Source organism: Notolepis coatsorum (assembly GCF_963971535.1).
Source record: "Notolepis coatsorum genome assembly, chromosome: 1".
In the NCBI taxonomy this organism is placed as follows: domain Eukaryota; kingdom Metazoa; phylum Chordata; class Actinopteri; order Aulopiformes; family Paralepididae; genus Notolepis; species Notolepis coatsorum.
The window spans coordinates 157,770,643-157,789,997 of NC_140165.1; the positions used below are offsets into that span (position 1 = coordinate 157,770,643).

General features: G+C 41.7%; 1 protein-coding gene across 2 annotated transcripts in view; it reads left to right on the forward strand.

The window, feature by feature from the left end:
* Window positions 1-6,164: 6,164 nt before the first annotated feature.
* taok3a (TAO kinase 3a) overlaps window positions 6,165-19,355 on the forward strand; it is a 276,804-nt gene continuing 263,613 nt past the window's right edge. For both annotated transcript variants that reach the window (XM_084334944.1, XM_084334945.1), the window contains exon 1: window positions 6,165-6,332. The gene's annotated coding sequence lies outside the window, so the exon portion shown is untranslated. The remainder of the gene's footprint in view (window positions 6,333-19,355) is intronic.

Below are 19,355 nucleotides of genomic sequence, written 5' to 3' on the forward strand. Positions count from 1 at the left end.
GTGCAATGTGCATGTTGACGGTCTCTTGAGGCAATCTAGCTCGGTCCCGTTTCTTCTCATACTAGTTAGGCTAAAATAGTTAAATTATGACAAGTTGTGTCACAGATACAGCCAGTGCTGGGAGAAGTAGACAGCCACTCGATGGGAAATACGTAAGTGTTATTATTACTCGTCATGTACTGTACTCAAGTACAATTTCGAGGCACTTGTACTTTACTTGAGTATTTTCATTTTAGGGAACTTTGTACGTTTACTCCACTACATTTCAAATGAAATGTTGTACTTTTTACTCCTACATTCATCTGAACCCATCAGTTAACTTATTAGACCCTCTTCTTGGGACCAAGTAAGGTTTCGTCGATAATCCAATGTACAGTTACCCCCCACCCGCCTACCCAACCCCCACCCCACCACCTCCAATGTACAGTTCCCCACCCCACCTACCCAACCTCCTCCAATGTACAGTTTCTTTGTCAAATGTATATACTCTCTTTTTTAGACTCTTTGTATCACAAACAGTACTTTATTTGTAAATCTGGTATGTCATAGATGTAGCAGTACTGTCTATCTGTATGTCATATGTTATGATGAATTGAAAATGGGGAACCCTGATGTAAACACGACGAAAGTCTTTCTCTGGTCTGCATCCCCTTAACAATTGTGTGTATTGAGCTGTACTGTATTGTACCCATTCTGCAATCTGTTGATTGTAAGAAAATATTTAGCATAAACAAATCTGCGGGACCCGTATTATTTTGGTGCACCTGGTGATCATTTAAATTGGCGCGCAAGTGCAGCTGCCAGTTCAGTGTCCCTGTGTGTTGTATGGTTGTGAAATTTGTATTAAAAAAAATCTTTAACTTTTTAACGTTTTTTAACCATTTCACTTTTTTAAACCCTGATAGAAAACACGGCACAAAATGTATTTGAAGCCTGCCAACGCAAGAGGACATAATCAGAGCCATCATAACTGGACTACATACCACTTTAACACAACCTTTAGAGGTCAATTGTTCAAGGTTTGAATGCTCCCAAACACTGGAATACAATGGAATTATGTAATCACTTGTACTTTTGATACTTAAATGCATGCAATATCAAATGCTTATCTACTTTTACTTAAGTTAAATTTTGAATAGAGGACTTTTACTTTTATTAACTTTTGTCAGTTGGGGCTGGGAGGTATACTGAATATTATAAAGGTATACCATCATGGAGCCATACAAAGATTTTTATAGGTTGTCATGTCTCGTCATCCACGATATATACATATTTTAAAACAAATATACCACTACATACGGTATATGTTTAAGTTGATAACAAAAATAGTTATGCAGCAGTATATAAAAAAAAAATCACATTGTGATTTGTACAGGGACATTTGTAAATACTGTTGTATCATAGAAAAATATTGTTGTATTTTGGTCGCCCAGCCCTATTGTCAGTTCACATTAGTCCATTTAAATTTGTATTCAGCAACATTCCAGTTATTGGTTAGCCTTTGTACTTCTAGGCCAACCTGCCACCACTCTTCTATTGCAGGCAGCTATGTTGCTTCTGCTTATAAAGTTCCCTTTCCCAAGTGTATCTGTGGCATATACAGTAGGATGTGTATGTGTATTTGCCCACTCACTTGTAGCTATATTTTATATACAGTATGTGCAATTTATTTAGTATGTTTACAGATACTGAATGTAATGCATTTCTGATTTGAGTAAAAAGACACAAGAGCAACTGTGGGTACTGGTATAAGCTGTGGGCTTACACGGCTCAGCTTCTGAACTCTCCACACACAAGTACACATGAGCACACACATTCACACACAACACACATTCTGCATTCACTCACACAAACGGTCACTTTAAATACAATGGAAAGGACACTAAAGGAACGAGGAAAATAAAGGTCACTTTAAGGAAATAACTGTTGTGGTTCTTGTATAGTTTAGAAGTAGCATATGGATATAGAGTAAAAACTGTATATTGTATAGTAGTGTACTGTACATAGGACCCAGTGCCTTAATTCGTAGCTCATTGTATTGCATTATCTCAGGACTTTAACATGTCTATTTTATCATCTCTATTTTATTACCTGTTTATTATGTCTATTTTATAATTTAGTATTATTGCACAATAAAAGCGGGCATGGCCACCCGCATTTCACTCTATGCCCTGGTATGTATGTGACAAATAAACCTCTTGAATCTTGAATCATTTAGACCCAGAGAATACCAGTAAAGCCCAGCCAACATTTTGTTTTCATTTATTCTTTCAGGAGGGTAAACGTCACCTAAGCACTTTCATATTTTATTAGTGTACCATTAATAGTTTGTTTGTATTGTGCTTTGTTACATTGTTTGAGCGAACTATAACATTAGGTAGGCTAACTATAGTGGATGCAACCGTCACTAATTCTTACGTATAACTCCTCAGGGATTGAAACAGGCATTTTTACAATCTAACCGGTGACAACACATTAGCTAAGGTCTTAATGACTATTGACTGTTGGTAGTTGTTGATGACGATTAAGCTAAGATAGATAATATTTGCTAATGTCAGCTGTCACTTGTTTCCCTCAGCAACAGAGAATCATTTGAGTATTTAGTAAACCTATATAAAATAATTAGTTTAATTTGTAATACTTACCACTGCATTCATTGTAATATTTGGGTTTATTTATTGTTTTCTTTAAAATATAATAGTCATAATAATTGTAGATCAAAGAATGAGGAGTGTTCATATATTATTATATAACAGCCTATTTTATGTTTATTGGAATTCTTATAGTTTATTGATTTTTAATGGGATTCATTAGAAAGTATTATTATTTTGGGATATTGTGATACAATACTGTGATTGTTGGCATATATTGTACATTGTTCTAAGCCAGATCAGTTTCACCCGGAGAATACCAGTAAAGCCACTGAAGACCAACCTAAATCACTGTTCATTTTCATTTCTTTCAGAATAAAACCATCCAACTAAAAAAATGCAGAGTCCTGTGTGATTTGTGGGTGCAACATATGGATGAAACCACATGCTGTCAGCAGTATACCCCTGAGTTTGTCCACAGTGAGATGCAAGCAAACCTACATTATAAGCCGCATTGGTACCACATAATTTAAGGCACTCAAATTCACACTATTGAAAAAAAACTAAACTGATTTGCACCTAATCTCGGTACATTACATTTTCCTGCCTGGACTCTAGAACTAATCCATACAACATTGTATCCTGGATCAAGTCGCATTATTTTTTAAAACAAGGGATATACGCTGTTTCCTTTCTCTGTTGGAGAACAAACTAAATGGCAACCTACATCTTGTCTCTATTTGGACTTAAATCAAATTATTCTGTTCATAATATCTAGATGCTCTGGTGTCTCTTTCCCTCCTTATTTATGCTTACTATTATTGAACCCTTTTAAGACAATAAGATACAGAAAAAAGTATGTTGATATTTTTTTACTAACTGCAACTGTATGGCTCCCCCTTATCACAATGACTTTCTAATGACATACCTTTGAACAAAATGTATTAACAGAAGAGGCAGACAACAAGATTGTCCTGGTAATTGGCAACCTCACAGATTGTATGAAGCCCATATTTGATTATTACTGTTATATTGTAGTTGCTATTACTGCTACTGCTGCTATTACATCTAATAGTAATGATATTTAAAATAAGAATACGGTAATCACGTATTAGATAATCGTGACAATATTCTAATCAAACTATCTTATAATAATTTGTGAATTGTAGGTTTTACCAAAGGGACAGGGAAGGGTGTCCAGGAGACAGAGATTGATGTGTTGTGGGATTTTAAACTCCTGTATATGAGAAAAGGAGTATCAGGTAATCATTCAATAATACATATAAGAAAACTCTAATTCACTTTTAAGTAAAGTGGAAATACATAAAATACAACTATCTAAATGTCATTCCATTCAAAATTATATGTATGTAAAAGTATTTCATATTGATTTTGATTAAGTATCAAAAGTAAAAGTACACATTCTACATGATGTTTGTGTGCTTGGGAGTGTTCAAACATTGAACCATTGACCTCTAAAGGGTATGTTAAAGTGGTAGTCCAGTTATGGCTCTGATTACATCCTCTTGAAGTTGGCAGGTTTCAAATGTGAAAGTACATCTTCATCCATTTCTGCCATTTTTTCTATGCAAAATCATTTTCTTAGTAAAGTAACCAGTAACTGATGGGTTCAGATGCATGTAGTGGAATAAAAAGTAAAAATGTCCTTTGAAATGTAGTGGCGTAAAAGTACAAAGCTCTCTCAAATGATTTAAAAATATATATATTTAACAACATACAAGCTTATTAGAGACTACCAGGACTATCCAACAATGGTCAGAAAAGGTGGAGGAGGAGCTGAAGGACAGGGGGATGTTTGAGAGTGTTCATGGAGAGGACATTGAAGGTCTTTCTCACTGCATCACTGACTACATAAAGTTCTGTGAGGATAGCATCATGCCTATACAAAAAGGTGCTTTGATGCTTTCCTAATGTTAAACCATGGATCAACAGCTAAACCAGTTTTTTAACAGGTTTGACCAACCAACCCCCATGAGCTCAGCAGGACAGCCTGGGTCCCTTTCCACACAGCCCCCTACGACCTCAGGTGGCCACAGCCTGCCCCCCCCCTCCCAAATGCTGGCGCCCCTCTTACCTGTGGCCACTGGCAGTAACCTCATCATCCTCCACCTGGAGACAATCCGACACCCACCTTTATTATTACATCCAATCAGGTAAAGTGGCAGTTCTCCAGGGTCAATGTGAATAAGGCCAGAGGACCAGATAACATCAACCCCAGAGTGGTCAGGGTGTGCACTGAGAAGCTGGCGGCAACATTCCAACATCTCTTCAACCTCTCACTGAGGTTGAAGAAAGTGCCCGGCGGTGGAAAAAGAAGGGATGCTCCAGCACTTTTGTAGTGGCCGCTTGTCACTCCCTGATTGTGTTGACAGGCGTCACGATGCACCATGCATAATTAGTTCTCTACTCGGTAACAACAGAAGTTGACAGAAATTACAAATGGGGCTTTAGAGGTGCTGCAGCAACAATCACTTTCAGAGGTGCTGCTGAAATGGGAAGCATGTTCATTCATAGACATATCCTTCCCTGACATACCACCAAGCGATTTGTCCTTTGTGCCAGTAGCCATCAAGGTCCACAACCAGGCAGGGCCGAAACGGGCTAACCGCAGTGGATCGGGAGATCTAGGGGCAACAGTGGCTCAGGAGGTAGAGCAGTCGTCTGGTAATCCGGAGGTTCCCGGTCCTCCCGGGCAGCGTGTGTCAAAGTGTCCCTGAGCAAGACACTTAACCCCTAATTGCTCCCGATGAGCAGGTTGGCACCTTGTATGGTTGCCTCCGCTGTCTGTGTGTGAATGTGTGAGTGAATGGGTAAAATGTGAGGAACAAATTGAAAAGCACTATATAAATGCACCATTTATCATTTGTTTTTTGTTGTTGCTCTATACTAGTTATAGATGTTGCACCTGGTTGTATAAGCTCAACTACAGCTTTGTGGAGAATCAGGAGCAGCTGATAAGAAAATTAGACCTCCCCCTTGGGTATGGGAATGCACATGGGAGAATGTTGTGCATACTTGTCACAATATGTGTATAGTGTATGAATAAATATCGGTATTTTTTTCATTATCCTTAATAAAGTCAGGATACTGGGAAATAATACTTCCCTCCCTTGGCTTTAAAGTTGAACTTCGTCAGCGCAACACCAGATGGCAGGATTGCACTAGTATTATGTTGAAGCTCTATGTGTGTTGACATCAGGGATGGCTCAGCTCATCACATGTATCATGTTTTATAATTTGCGAACGATAATAAATGATTGGTGGATCCACTTTCTATTATTCACTCAGGCTTTCCAACGACGGCAGTATTATGGATTATTATTTTTACTACTATTAAATACATATTTACAGTGGAACAATAAGATCAGCATTTGTGTCTGTGCAAACCAACATACAGTTATTGCGAAGTGTGAACCTATTATGTTAATTATTATGTACCGGATTCACATTCCTGTTATGTGTCACTAGAAGCCGCCTACATACAGAGCGAACTTATTTCCGCCTGTCAAACTAGCTGTCAAACAACACGAGCGAGGGCTTGTTCGCGTCGCGCCGCCGCGTTGCTCCGAGAGACGAGCGGTTCATTCAGGAAGTCCCAACTGACGGACGAACGGGACGACTGACAGCACTTCGCAAAAAGTCACACCGACGTCTTCGGAGTTGGACTAAATGTACTTGAGAGGATTTTGTTTTTCAACAACAACGGCGAGAGTTTCAGTGGTAAGTCTTGTTGTGTCACGATACGCAGTATTTATGTTACTTGCTTGTTGATGTACCTGCTACTACTATTGACGCCCTCACATGAATGACACTTCCTCTTGGCTCAGAATGCTAAGATGTCTCAACGCATACAAAGTAGCTTAATTGCATAGAGTGCAGTTTCTTCGTTTAGTTTAAACGGACACAGTCTGGTTCAACATGTATTACACCATGTCGTTGGCTGGTTGACCTCAGTGCAGCTTGTTTTATGTCACTCAGTGTGAATAGACCATGGCATGAGCTAAGTGCGTAGGTAGCCTACTCTAGTTGAAGTGAGGGAAAGTGCTGTTTGCAGGCTGTGTTTCTGCACCGGCTCTCAAATGTACGATGACAGTTGGATGTTGTGAATAGACGGGACGTGTCCATTCGTATGTGTAAGTGCAGTGGAACCATTGACAGCCTGTCATTATGAAGTGTTGGTGTCAGGCGACAGCATCTCGACGACATGTAAACTTGACTGAGCTTATTTGGAAAATGCCATGATAGCTGATGATAGTAACGTTACAATGTAACTACAGCGCGGCTCGCGTCGCTACAGTGATTTCCATCGCGTCGGTTACATTGTTGCGACTCAAAGCCTTCTGCTATTATTACTCGCTGCCATCGATGAGCAACCACACTAGTGCTATTGGTAAGGCGATGCAACATCCAACACACACCAGGACATGAATCACATTGTGCGACCTTTGCATACATTTGTTGCTTACTAGCCTGTCAAACGTAATCTGCATGTCTAGTGCCTGTCACTCGATTTTAAACGTGGGATTTGTGATAGACATGCTTCAGTAACCTCGTTTTTATGTCTCGTTGGTTGTCATTCTACCGTGTATTTCATTAGAGACTATCACTACCAAGTGGGTCTGTGTTCTGTTTGGTGATCTGCATTAAAAAAAAAAAGGTAAATGTAGGTTAACATGACACGTTTGAAATGGCTGATTTAGGTGGCAACTGGCAAGCTGAAAAACCCAAGCTGACCCAACATGATGTCATCCCCATGCTTGTAGCGCGCATGAGTGAAATGAAAGCCAACAACAGACGTATCGTTTGGTATTTTATACTATCACTCCTGAATATGTATGAGCCACCTGTAATTTTCACCATGTCATTTAAATCATTGCTATTGTGTATTTAAAATGGCATTCACCTCATGCAATAGTTTTGGAGCTGTCTTTGTTGGAAGGCAGCAGGTTTGTCATGCAGTAGTTCTTTGTTTGTATTCATCCATATCATGTCACACTGACCATCCAGTTCACCAGCATCTAATTATGAGTGTGACAAGGAAAGGGAACAACGTTTAACCACTTCCTTAGTGCCCCATGTTGCTGGTAATAACGACATCCAGGGCAATTCAGGGCAAATAACTATACTGTGCCATTCAAGATAACTGTTCATGCTGTTGCTGATGCATGTTTGGCTGAGAGAGAAAGCCTTGAACCTGTCAAGCATTAGATTCATAGCCTATAGGTCACAGTCAAAGTCACATAGTCCGTGGTTTCAATGATGATGCTACTTGAGCTTTGGATGGGCACAGTTATTGGAATATTCAACTATTCAAAATGATGTAGGTATTTCGACTATAGCTGATTATTTAGTTTGTGTTACTTTCAGCCTACCCATTTGTTTTCCTTCTATGTTCAACAATACATTGGATTTGGTTTCAGTTTAATAATAGTATATTTAGACAATTCTTCATTTAGCTGGAGACCCCCTGGAACACCACTTTGGGAGACATTCTGGTCCAGATAGTACATTATGTCCAAAACACAGTTTGACTCCCCACCACCTCCAATGAGGTTAGACTAATTTGACCTGTTTACATAGCTGGATGTCTTATGCTGTGGTCCGTGGACTGTTCCAGCGAGAAGCATCCATCTGCAGAACGTCAGCCCCAGCACTCTCAGGCCCCTCAGACATTTGCCCGCTCAGCAGCGCCACCCACCCAATGGCTGAATTGGAGTATTGCACTGTGCGGGGTTGATTGATTGATTGATTGAAAACTTTATTAACAGATTGCAGAATCGGTACAGTACAGTACAGCTCAATACACACAATTGTTAAGGGGATGCAGACCAGAGAAAGACTTTCGTCTTGTTTACATCAGTACTATACATTTATGACATATCAGATTTACAAATACAGTACTGTTTGTGATACAAAAAGAGTAAAAAAGAGAGTATATATTTGACGAAGAAACTGTACATTGGAGGAGGTTGGGTAGGTGGGGTGGAGGTGGGGGGGGGGGCAAACTGTACATTGGAGGTGGTTGGGTGGGGGGGGTAACTGTACATTGGATTATCGACGAAACCTTACTTGGTCCCAAGAAGAGGCTCTCGTGTATTATTGGGTTAGGACATTTACTGTACATTGGAGGGGGTTGGGTTAGGATCTGATCGTTACACTGACACTATGTCTATTTGTATTAATTCGTTTTTTCTTGTTTTGTAGTAGTGGAAATATCTTTAATAATATTTGGAACGGCGTGTGTCTGGAGGACAAAAGCATTGGGATGTGTGTCGGTATCTTACCAGTAACTGCATTTGCGATTTGTCAAAGCTGGACAACCCACAGGTAGTTTTTTACTGTACTGTACCCATTCTGCAATCTGTTAAATAAATGCATTGCGGATCTGCCCGCAGATCTGCAATGTACAGTGTACAGTTTCCCCCACCCACCCCCTACCCAACCCCCCCCCCCCCCCACACACCTCCAATGTACAGTTCCCCCCTACCCCCCCACCCCACCTACCCAACCTCCTCCAATGTACAGTTTCTACGTCAAATGTATATACACTCTTTTCTGGACACTTGTTGTATCACAAACAGTGCTGTATTTGCAAATCTGGTATGTCATAAATGTATAGATGTAGCAGTACTGTCTATCTGTATGTCATGTATGTCATATATGTTATGATGAATTGAAAATGGGGGACCCTGATGTAAACTAGACGAAAGTCTTTCTCTGGTCTGCATCCCCTTAACAATTGTATGTATTGAGCTGTACTGTACTGTACCCATTCTGCAATCTGTTAATAAAGTTTTCAATCAATCAAACCCGCACAGTGCAATACTCCAATTCAGCCATTGGGTGGGTGGCGCTGCTGAGCGGGCAAATTCCTGAGGGGCCTGACAAGCGTGGGGCCTGAGAGTGCTGGGGCTGACGTAGGGCTGGGCGATATGACGATATTATATAAATATCGGGTACAGTTCATTAACGATACACTTTTTTAACGTATCGTGATGTTTTGCCCAAGAGGATTGTGTCGCGTCAATCTGGTCCACTCCGTTCAAACTTTTGAACAACGCCGCTCCCACACACACACTACTGCATCAAAGTTAGTACTTATGATTAACAAAGGCATTCATTTTGTGGCATTAACGTTATATAGTTACACGTTATATAGTTACACATCAGCGTATTTACCCAAACATAGCAACGTCCGATGACGACATAGATAGCAAGCGTTACTGTTCATATCTCAGCCCGTGCCGAGTTGTGCGTGCCCATTCTGCGGTCTGTTAATAAAGTTTTCAATCAGACAGATGTATGGAAAGGCTTTTATTATAACATTTGTTGCAGTAAAATCATTATGCCTCGTTGTCATGCTGCGGTGCGCTGGTAATCACTCGTCGGCTGCGGTGAGCTGTTGTTGTTGTTGTCGTTGAGCTGAGCTCTCGTTAAAATCAATGGAGGACTTTCAGGAATGTAAAAAAAAAATAGCGCTTGCCGATTGGTGCTAAGAACAGCAGGGCGGGTACAAGCGGTGTGACGTAATTGGCAGACTCGACTGTCAATCAAAATTATTCTGTTGCCGGCTGAATGATTGAATGAATGAAAACGTTATTAACGATTGCAGAATGGGTACAATACAGTACAGCTCAATACAACAACAGTGGACTGGAGGATGAAGACCAGAAAAAGACTTTAGGCTTTTTTACATAAGGGTCCTCCATTTTCAATTCATCAAAACATAGAGACATACAAATATACAGTAGTTTCATAAAAATGCTAAAATCCTATTGATTGATTGATTGATTGATTTAAAACTTTATTAACATATTGCAGAATGGGTACAGTACAGCTCAATACATACAATTGTTAACGGGATGCAGACCAGAGAAAGACTTTCGTCTTGTTTACATCAGGGTCCCCCATTTTCAATTAATCATATTTCATATCTAAATCATATAATATCTCATTGCTAAATATATGCAATATATAATCTAATAATCCAATAATCTAAATCTAATATATAATATAAAAATGCTAAATGCATGGGTATTTTATTTTGTCTTTAATGTTAGCTTGCAAACTCAAATACTGTCTTGGTAAGCGGCGCCTCATAATGAATTGTTTGGGGGAAAAAAGAAAAACATCGTGATGTGTATCGTGTATCGCCGAAAGGTCAGAAAATATCGTGATATCATATTTAGGCCATATCGCCCAGCCCTAGGCTGACGTTCTGCAGATGGATACCATTGGTTCCAGCAGCGTCATAGGCCCTGGAGGTCACACAGCCTTAATTAGTCCATCTATTCAGACCATCCACTGAAATTATGTGCTTATCAATCAACATTTGGGACAAACTCTGAAAGTCAGTTTAACTCTGTCTCTGTCTGTAAAAAAGAAACACACAGACATATCTTCACGGATTGGACAGTGTTCACCTTGCTGCCATCTTTTTTCCCACAGATCGCTATGAAGGCATTTCAATGAGCTGATGACTAATTCACTTCCACATATTTCAAAACACAGAAATTACGGCAGTGAAAAACAGAGTCCAGTAATCATGTGCTTGTAATTCAGATAGTGTATTCTGCCTGTTGTTTTAATTATTTAGGTTCTTCACGTGTCATCTTTATAGCTATGTTTGAACCCCTTTAGACCTAAAACGCCTGCTAATAATGCATTATATAGCCTGTATATACACATAAATGTGTTTCCCGGTTTGAATGGGTTAAAGGAACACACCAACCTTTTTGAAAATTAGCTATTTGCCGGCTTCCGGTTTGCGACGTTCTGGTGAGCAGCCACATGAAAGAGCTCCCGGTCGGTGAATATCAAGAAAAGGAAGTAAAACAATTCAAAGCGAAATAAAAAGTGACAATTCAAGGATATAAGAGAGGAGGAAGAATGAACACAAGAAAAAGCGAGAGAAAAAAGCGACCCCAGAAGAAGTACAAATGAGGGCGCTGGAGATGATTCAGGCTAGCATGACGCAGTGGGCAGCGGGGATACAAGCTAGCATACAGGCTGACATCCAAGTTCAAATTAGGGATGCACGATATTGATTTTTTGACACCGATATCGATAACTTTATGCTCCTCAAGCCGATAACCAATACCGATAACCGATATTTATTGTATTATAATTTTTTTTTAAATGTGTATATATATATATTTTTTTGGATCAAATATATATATATATTTTAGTATTTATAAGCTCTGACGTCATCGGTACTGCTATCGGTACTCGAGAAATTATGGATTTTTTTTTGAGGAATTTAAACGTCGCAAACTAATCTTGTTGGCCGTTTTCTATATCTCTCCTGCCTCGGTGTCTCTGCCTGCGCGAGGAGCGGGCTGTGCTGTGCTCACACACACTCACTCACACACACACACGGGTGCTGCCGAGTACAGACAGCTCTGCTCTCATCATGGCGGACAGAACGAAACGTTCAAAAGTCTGGGTCTATTTTACTAAAGTCGATGCTGACAACGCTCGTTGCCACAAGTGCAACAAGACATTTGCCAGTAATGTATAAGCGCTGGTACTTGTCAATGTGGCTCGCGGGGAGATAACGTTAGCTCCGAGTAGAATAATGGCTGACAATCCGGAAGTAAATAAACGAATGAGAGCTTCTGATTGGTGGTAAGAAGAAGAGGTGGGTGCAAGCGGTGGGACGTAATTGGCAGATCGACTGTCTGCCTCCGAATGTAACGTGACTACGTCACAGCCAAGAAAGGGAGCGCTGGATTTGTGAAAAACTCCCTGTTCCTAAACCACACGCTATCAGTCGTAACACAGTACTGGCAAAACGGGAGGAGGCTATAATAAAAACAAGCGCCCTTCATCCAAATCCACCCACACCGGATTTCTTTTAACCAAAAAATGTATTCTATATTATCGGAGCTATCAATAACGTTATCGGGTTTATCGGGATGACGTCATAATTGCTGATATCGGCCCGATAATTATCGTGCATCCCTAGTTAAAATGCAGATTGTCCAGGACATACAGGCTAGCACACGGGCTATCGAGTTAGCTAACCAAGCTATCCAAGCTAGCACGCAGAACATCCAGAACAACATCGATGGACTCAGGGCTAACATGGCGTTGGACCGCAGCGAGGCCTGGCTGGAGAAGGAGCTGCAAGCTAACATGGAAGTTAACACGATGAATGTGACGCAGCAAGTGATACAAGCTAACGGGGTGTTGGACCGTAGCGAGGCCTGGCTGGAGAAGGAGCTGCAAGCTAACATGGAAGTTAACACGATGAATGTGACGCAGCAAGTGATACAAGCTAGCGTGGCGTGGGACCGCAGAGAGGCCTGGCTGGAGAAGGAGCTGCAAGCTAACATGGCCAACACACGGACTGGACTCGATGCAATGCGGAGTATTCGGAGGAGCATGGAGGCTGGTTCGGGAGAGGTGAAATGGACGGCCCCCAAGGGAAGGACAAAGAGACGCTGGATACAACCGGACCAACCAGGACTCGATGCAAACACGGAGGCCACACACACCAACCAGGATCCGAGCACCGAGATCAACCGGACCAGCCAGAACTTGAATAACGAGGTCTCACACACCAAGCAGGACTTGAGCACTGAGGTCATACACACCGACCAAGATTCAATACCACAGGGGGATCAGAGCGGCTGGGCTTTGCCCGGCGGGGCCCTGTGTGTTGGGGGGTCGGTGAGCGTGGGGTGGGGCTCTCGCTGGCATGGGAAATAGCGAGCTTGGCTCGGTGGGGGCGAGTCCCCTATCCTTTCCTCTACTGGGCCTGGCCCAATTGATTCAAGGGACCGTGTCGCTGGGGGCCCGGCTGCGGGCGCATCGACCTGGGATATGGGGGGCCCCTATGGGCTTAACTCAGGGGGGGGGGGGGGGGGGTCGGGGGAGGGGGACCATCGTTTCCGCGGTTTGGCCCAGGAGAGGGGGGTCTTGGATGTTGTGGGGTCGTCGGGCGTGGGGTGGGGTGCTTGGTGACATGGGAGGTAGCGGGCTTGGCTCGGTGGGGGTGAGTGCCACCCCTCGAACCTCTGTTGGGCCTGGCCCAATCAAATTCAAGGTACCCGTGTCGCTGAGTGCTCGGCCCCGCGTGGGACGGCCCTGGGATGTAGGGGAGCCCTGTTTCTGGGGGCGGATGGCGGGAGGGGGGGGGTCCCTCTCATGGAGGTCTAGGAGGCTGAGCGTGGCCGAATTCAAGGGGCCCATGTGGATGTACTATTGTGTTGTTGATGTCATTGTAGGTATTGTGTAAGTGTTTGTCTATACATGTTAATAAAAAATTTAAGTAAAAATAAAATATATATATTAGCTATTTGCCATCTTCCCCAGAGTCCGACGAAGAACAACCACCGGCTGGTCGCAGTGATTGCTGCAGCACCTCTAAAGCCCCATTGTAACTTCTGTTAACAACCAATGTGACTGGCTAACCTACAGAAGAACAACTACTAATCATGGATCACTTTGTAAGAGAGGATGGTGATGATGAATTCTATAGATGAACCAAGAATCACAGAACCTTATCTATTTCAACCAGAATTTACAGAGGAGAAACTACAGGTTCTGAAAGCAGAGCGGGCAAGAAGGGAGGCTGAGGCAGTCGAACAGACTGAGCCTGGGGACGAGGAGAGAGTCAGAACCGACATGGAGGGGGGTAAATGTGGGGCTTGCCAACCTATGCCAACAGAAATCGAGTGCCTCTGCTGTACTGAGTGGGACTTGGTGCTGCCATTGATGGGAACGCTTGATATATCTGGTGAAGAGGACAGTGCACAATGAGACTGTGTCACAACAAAGGAAGATTTTTCAGCTCTTAAGGCCTAACAAAAATAATGGTTGGTTTCAGGTTGCCGACCGACCCTGCCGATTTAGGTGCGACCCAATATATTTTATGAGTTTTTAAAAAAAATTATATATTAAAAAAAAAAAAAAAAAATCAGATTTTTTTTTTTTTTTTAGAATAAAGTTTCATAGAAATCTTAGTCAAACATTTAGTATTATGGATATTAAACATGCTGGCAGAGTACATGCATCCATGTTGTTGTGAACATTTTAATTAAATAAAGAAATTCCCTATCCATAGTCGCCGTGGGAAAGAATAAAATAAAAAAATAAAATAAAATAAATTCCCTACCTACCCATGGCCAAACTGACAACCAACCTGAAACCAACTATTATTTTTGTTAGGCCCAACTAATCCTGCAGTTGTTTTTCTATCTACCCAAAATCAATTTGAAAAAACGGCCCAGGCTGACTGGATCTAATGAGCAGTTGTCCATCGAGTAAGTGACTATTATAATCATCATGATGCATAGGCCATAGTTTCATCCGTTCCGGATTGTTGGTTGGAATTCTATGAAGAGGGGTCTTCACTGTTTACAACACACTTACAACCCATGATTGTATCTTTATCTACAGTATATGTTATTAGCTATCCTATATATTGTAGAATCACTTTATTGCAAACTATGTGCTACGTTAGTTAGCTGATCTCTTCACTGGCAAACCTCTTTTTTCCTTGCACAGGGGTCACTGTTGTTCGTCAAGAAAATAATTCAGACTATCTGCTTCGAAAATTACAATGTCTCATTTTACATTGTTATTTCTACATAGTGGTAAATACACAAGTCACAACATGTAAATAAGATAGTTTTGGAGAGTGTATTTTGTTACTTTTGATGGTGGGCTAATGGTCATTGTGTAAGCTAGCTAGCGTGAATATAGAAGGGTATCTATCTATTTTGTCTGATTCTAGGGAAGTCAACAAATAGCTACTTTCCCAAAAAGTTTATGGGCACTTCCACATCCGTACCTCACATTGCATAAAAATTTACCAATATGGCAGCGAAGTGAATAAGATCAGTTCACTTTCCCTTTTAGTCAGGAGATAATCAAGAATGCCGTATTGCTCACTGTGCCATCTTTTCAGAGATGTGAGATCTTATGAACACATGGGCAAGGGGTCTACTCAGAAACTTGAACAAATCCCTTTTTAAGTGCGTTTGTGTGTGCGTGCACACGTGTTGATGGATACACAGGGGTGAGCATAGGCGGCGGGTGAGCTGGACATTAGGGTAGAGCCATATGAAATCCGCGTTCACGGAATCGCGGAATTAATTAAATAGCTATGAAACGTTACAGTACATAGGACTATAAATGGAAATGATAGCTTCTTGCTAAATCTGGTGCACTCATCCATTTGTTTAATGCAAACGTTTGCCATTATACACTGTCCTTTATAAACGAAATAAACTAAACTAAAGGTGCCTAAATTATGCATTACTATATTTCATCACAATATAATAGATATAGCTAGGTTACTGTCATTGTGATAATGTCAGTAGTAGCTAGCTGTATCTATTGTTTACACTTGAAATATGTATTTTTATTTTGTCACAATATTAATTGAAAAATATTGTGTAAAATTGAACTGTATTTCTGAGTTGAAGCACTTAAAAACATTAAATGGACTGTTATATCTTATTCAATTGTGGACATTTATTCATTCCCACTTATTAGACACTATTTCTGATGGTAAAATGAGCATAAAAGGCAAAATACAGAATTCTGAAATATTAAAACGGAAAAAATGGAATTTGGGAAAAAATAAAATGGAATTTGGAAAATAATAAAACGGATTTCATATGGCTCTACATTAGGGTAGGCTATTGATGGGATGGGACTCGCGCTGAGCGCGCAACATTTTCCCTTTTTATATTTTGCTTGCACGCAAACGGTGCTGTCCAGGTTCTGATGTCATACAATACACACACCCACGTCTACTAGGCCAGGGGTTCCCAAACTTTTCAGGCCGGGGCCCAGAAAATAAGGCGTCAGAGAGCCGCGGCCCAATGCACATCGTCTGGCTTTTTTTTTTTTTGTCATGCGACCGATTTTTTAAGCCAAATATCACTTCAATCCTATTAAGTTAGTTCAAGTTAGTTATTCATTTATATGTGCTATTTATGAGAGGGCTAACTTGTTGCAAAATAATAATGATAATAATAATAGCCTCATTAAAATACTATTGTTGCTTCGGTTGTTTTCAGCGTTTTATGTGCATAATCTGTTATTTAGTTTGAAATGTTCGTTGAAATAAGTAGATTTTTCGTTTTTGTTTATTTATTAAGTTAATATAAAACCATATAGTCACATTTTAGAATACAATAGAATACAATTTTAGAATACAACTAAAAACACTGTCCTGGCCTGCTTCTAAGTTCAGTGGCCTGACAAAAAAAAATATATATATATTTTTATTTTATTTTTTTTTAAATCATCTCGCGGCCCATCCGTGGCTGCTCGCGGCCCACCTTTGGGTCGCGACCCCGACTTTGGGAACCACTGTACTAGGCTACTACAGCGAGCCCCACTCATTTCATATAGTGCAAATTAATTGTTCAAATGAAGGCATCCAATATGATTAACCATTGTCTTACCTTAATGCAACAAAAAAAATTTGATGTTTCGCGCATCAATGATCTTTTCTGCTTTAAGTTTGTCTGAGATCACTTTCAATGTGAAGCGGACTCAGAGTTGACTGTCTCTCTTGGCGCATATTGTTGTTCTTCTTAGCCAGTTTCGGATGCGCCTCATTGGGAAAGGCTGTTCACAAGTTGCGGTGCCGACGGCAATGAAGGAAACGTTTTCCGTAATTTGGATCTCATCATGCTTTGAAAACAATGTACATAGTAGCTCTAAAAAGTTTCCACGGTTTGATTAACTCTGACTCAGTCTCATCATGCCCTCGGCCTCAGGTGATCCGTGTTATGCCCAGGCGGCATGTAACTTGGAATGGAGTTCCAGGTCTTGGCAGCTCTCACAGAGAGGGCTGATTTGCTAAATGTACTTGTCCTTAATGGAACAGCCAAGTCACCCGGTACAACAGTTCTGAACCCGAACGCGGAACTGCAAGTTTGTTGGTAAAAGACTACATGAGAACCTGGAGGTGAAAAATCAGAAAGTGGGGGTGGGGCTAGACCATGGAGGGTTTTGAAGACCAGACTGGCATCGGGTAGTTTGATGATGCGGCGTGATTGGTTACTGCCTGCAGTCTGGAATGTTAATGGCCACCACACCTACCCATTGACACCTTGGTTGGCCGACCCTTGCGTATTGTCACCACCGGGCTGCAGCAGCCCACACACACACAATATCGTAGCCTAGGCTGCCTATAATAATGCGCAGACTGGGGATGCTCATTTGGGTTGGCATTGCCTCCCCTGGCCTTATATACCCGCCGCCTATGGGGGTGAGGACATCAGCTGCTTCTGACTAGCTGATGTGTCGGTCAGAGGAAGCACACAACGTAAGGAGGGAGGCAGGCAGGCCCAGGCTACACACTGAAGCAGCCAGCAGACCTGACATCAGAGGGGAGGTTTAAACCCTGGCAACAGGCTTAATCACTACACACTGACTGCTCTGTAAAGGGCTTGGGATAATCTGTGTGTGAATAAAGTTTGCGATATAATATGAAGGAGAGGAGGGGGGGGCGCTTTCCCCTCCAACTGTTCCTGTTCACCTTTCTTAACATATCTCAAGGACTGTTACATTTAGGACTCTTATTTCCATGATTCTCAGCAAGAAGGGGAAGAAAGGCTGCAAAACGTGATCACACTGTCCCCACCTGCTCAATAATCTAACTATCTAAGGCTCGACCATCAAAGAAACAACGAGCATAGTGGCCAGCTTGTGGCCTTAGAGGACCCACGCCTATACTAATTAGCACAGATAACCATGCTCCAAGGACGGCCTCGTCTGGCCCAGCCATTATCCAACAAGAGTCTGCGACTCTACCCTCCTCCCACTCACAGGGGTCATATGGAAGTCAAAGTGAATGAGTTTACCTGCATTGTTGTCCAAGTAGCATGCCACAGGTAGGCCTGTATGTCCTATGGATGACTAGCAGGCCTATAATGAGATTACTGGCTGTGTTTACTGTGGGCCCATCATTTATCTGTGTCCTCGCAGGTCTGTCGCAGTGTCCAGAGTAACCAGTGTGATGCGTTAAGCTTTCCACTCAACAGCCTCTCTGCCGAAAGCATTGAACTTTTCTCATACTCTCTGCTTCCCCTTCCACGTGACTGAAGGCTGACTTTTGAAAAATATATTACAGAATTGTCAGTTTAGCCAGCGCTGCGGCAGTTTTGCGGTTTTATGCCATGGTAGCAGAGCGCATTAAATATTAAAGCACCGCCGTCAGGCTTAATGTTCTGCAGTGATCTGGTTTAGCAGTTTAGCATGTCTAATATAAGAATGCTGTCTTGGATGACGAGGAGAATTACGGTACCCCCCCCCCCCCCCCTTCCACCTATCTCATTCTCTTCCGGCTGATGTGCTCATGCGTACTACTTTTAATGATGATTTCAAAAGACAGTGAGACCCTGTACTGCTGCAAGATCCTGGTCGTGTGAAGCTGGTAAGAGCAAGAAACACAGACCCGATACAGATGTTTGGTAACAAAGGTTACTCTGCAACAGTAGCAGCAGCACTTTATTGAATTACCCAATATTGTTGACCACAAAACAAAACACATGAAATCACCAGGACAGTAGGGAGCTCTCCATTGTCCTGATTGTACAGAAAAACTTCATATCTGTATGTGTGGACACGGCCACCAGTCATGATGTTAGTGTTGTCCATAAGCTCCAGTTTCACCCATCCACATGATGGGTGTTTTCAAAACGGTCTGGTTTCAGTAACTTAAAACACAATTTGCCTTGTGGACGAAAGGCCAAACCACATAGAAAAGTTGTG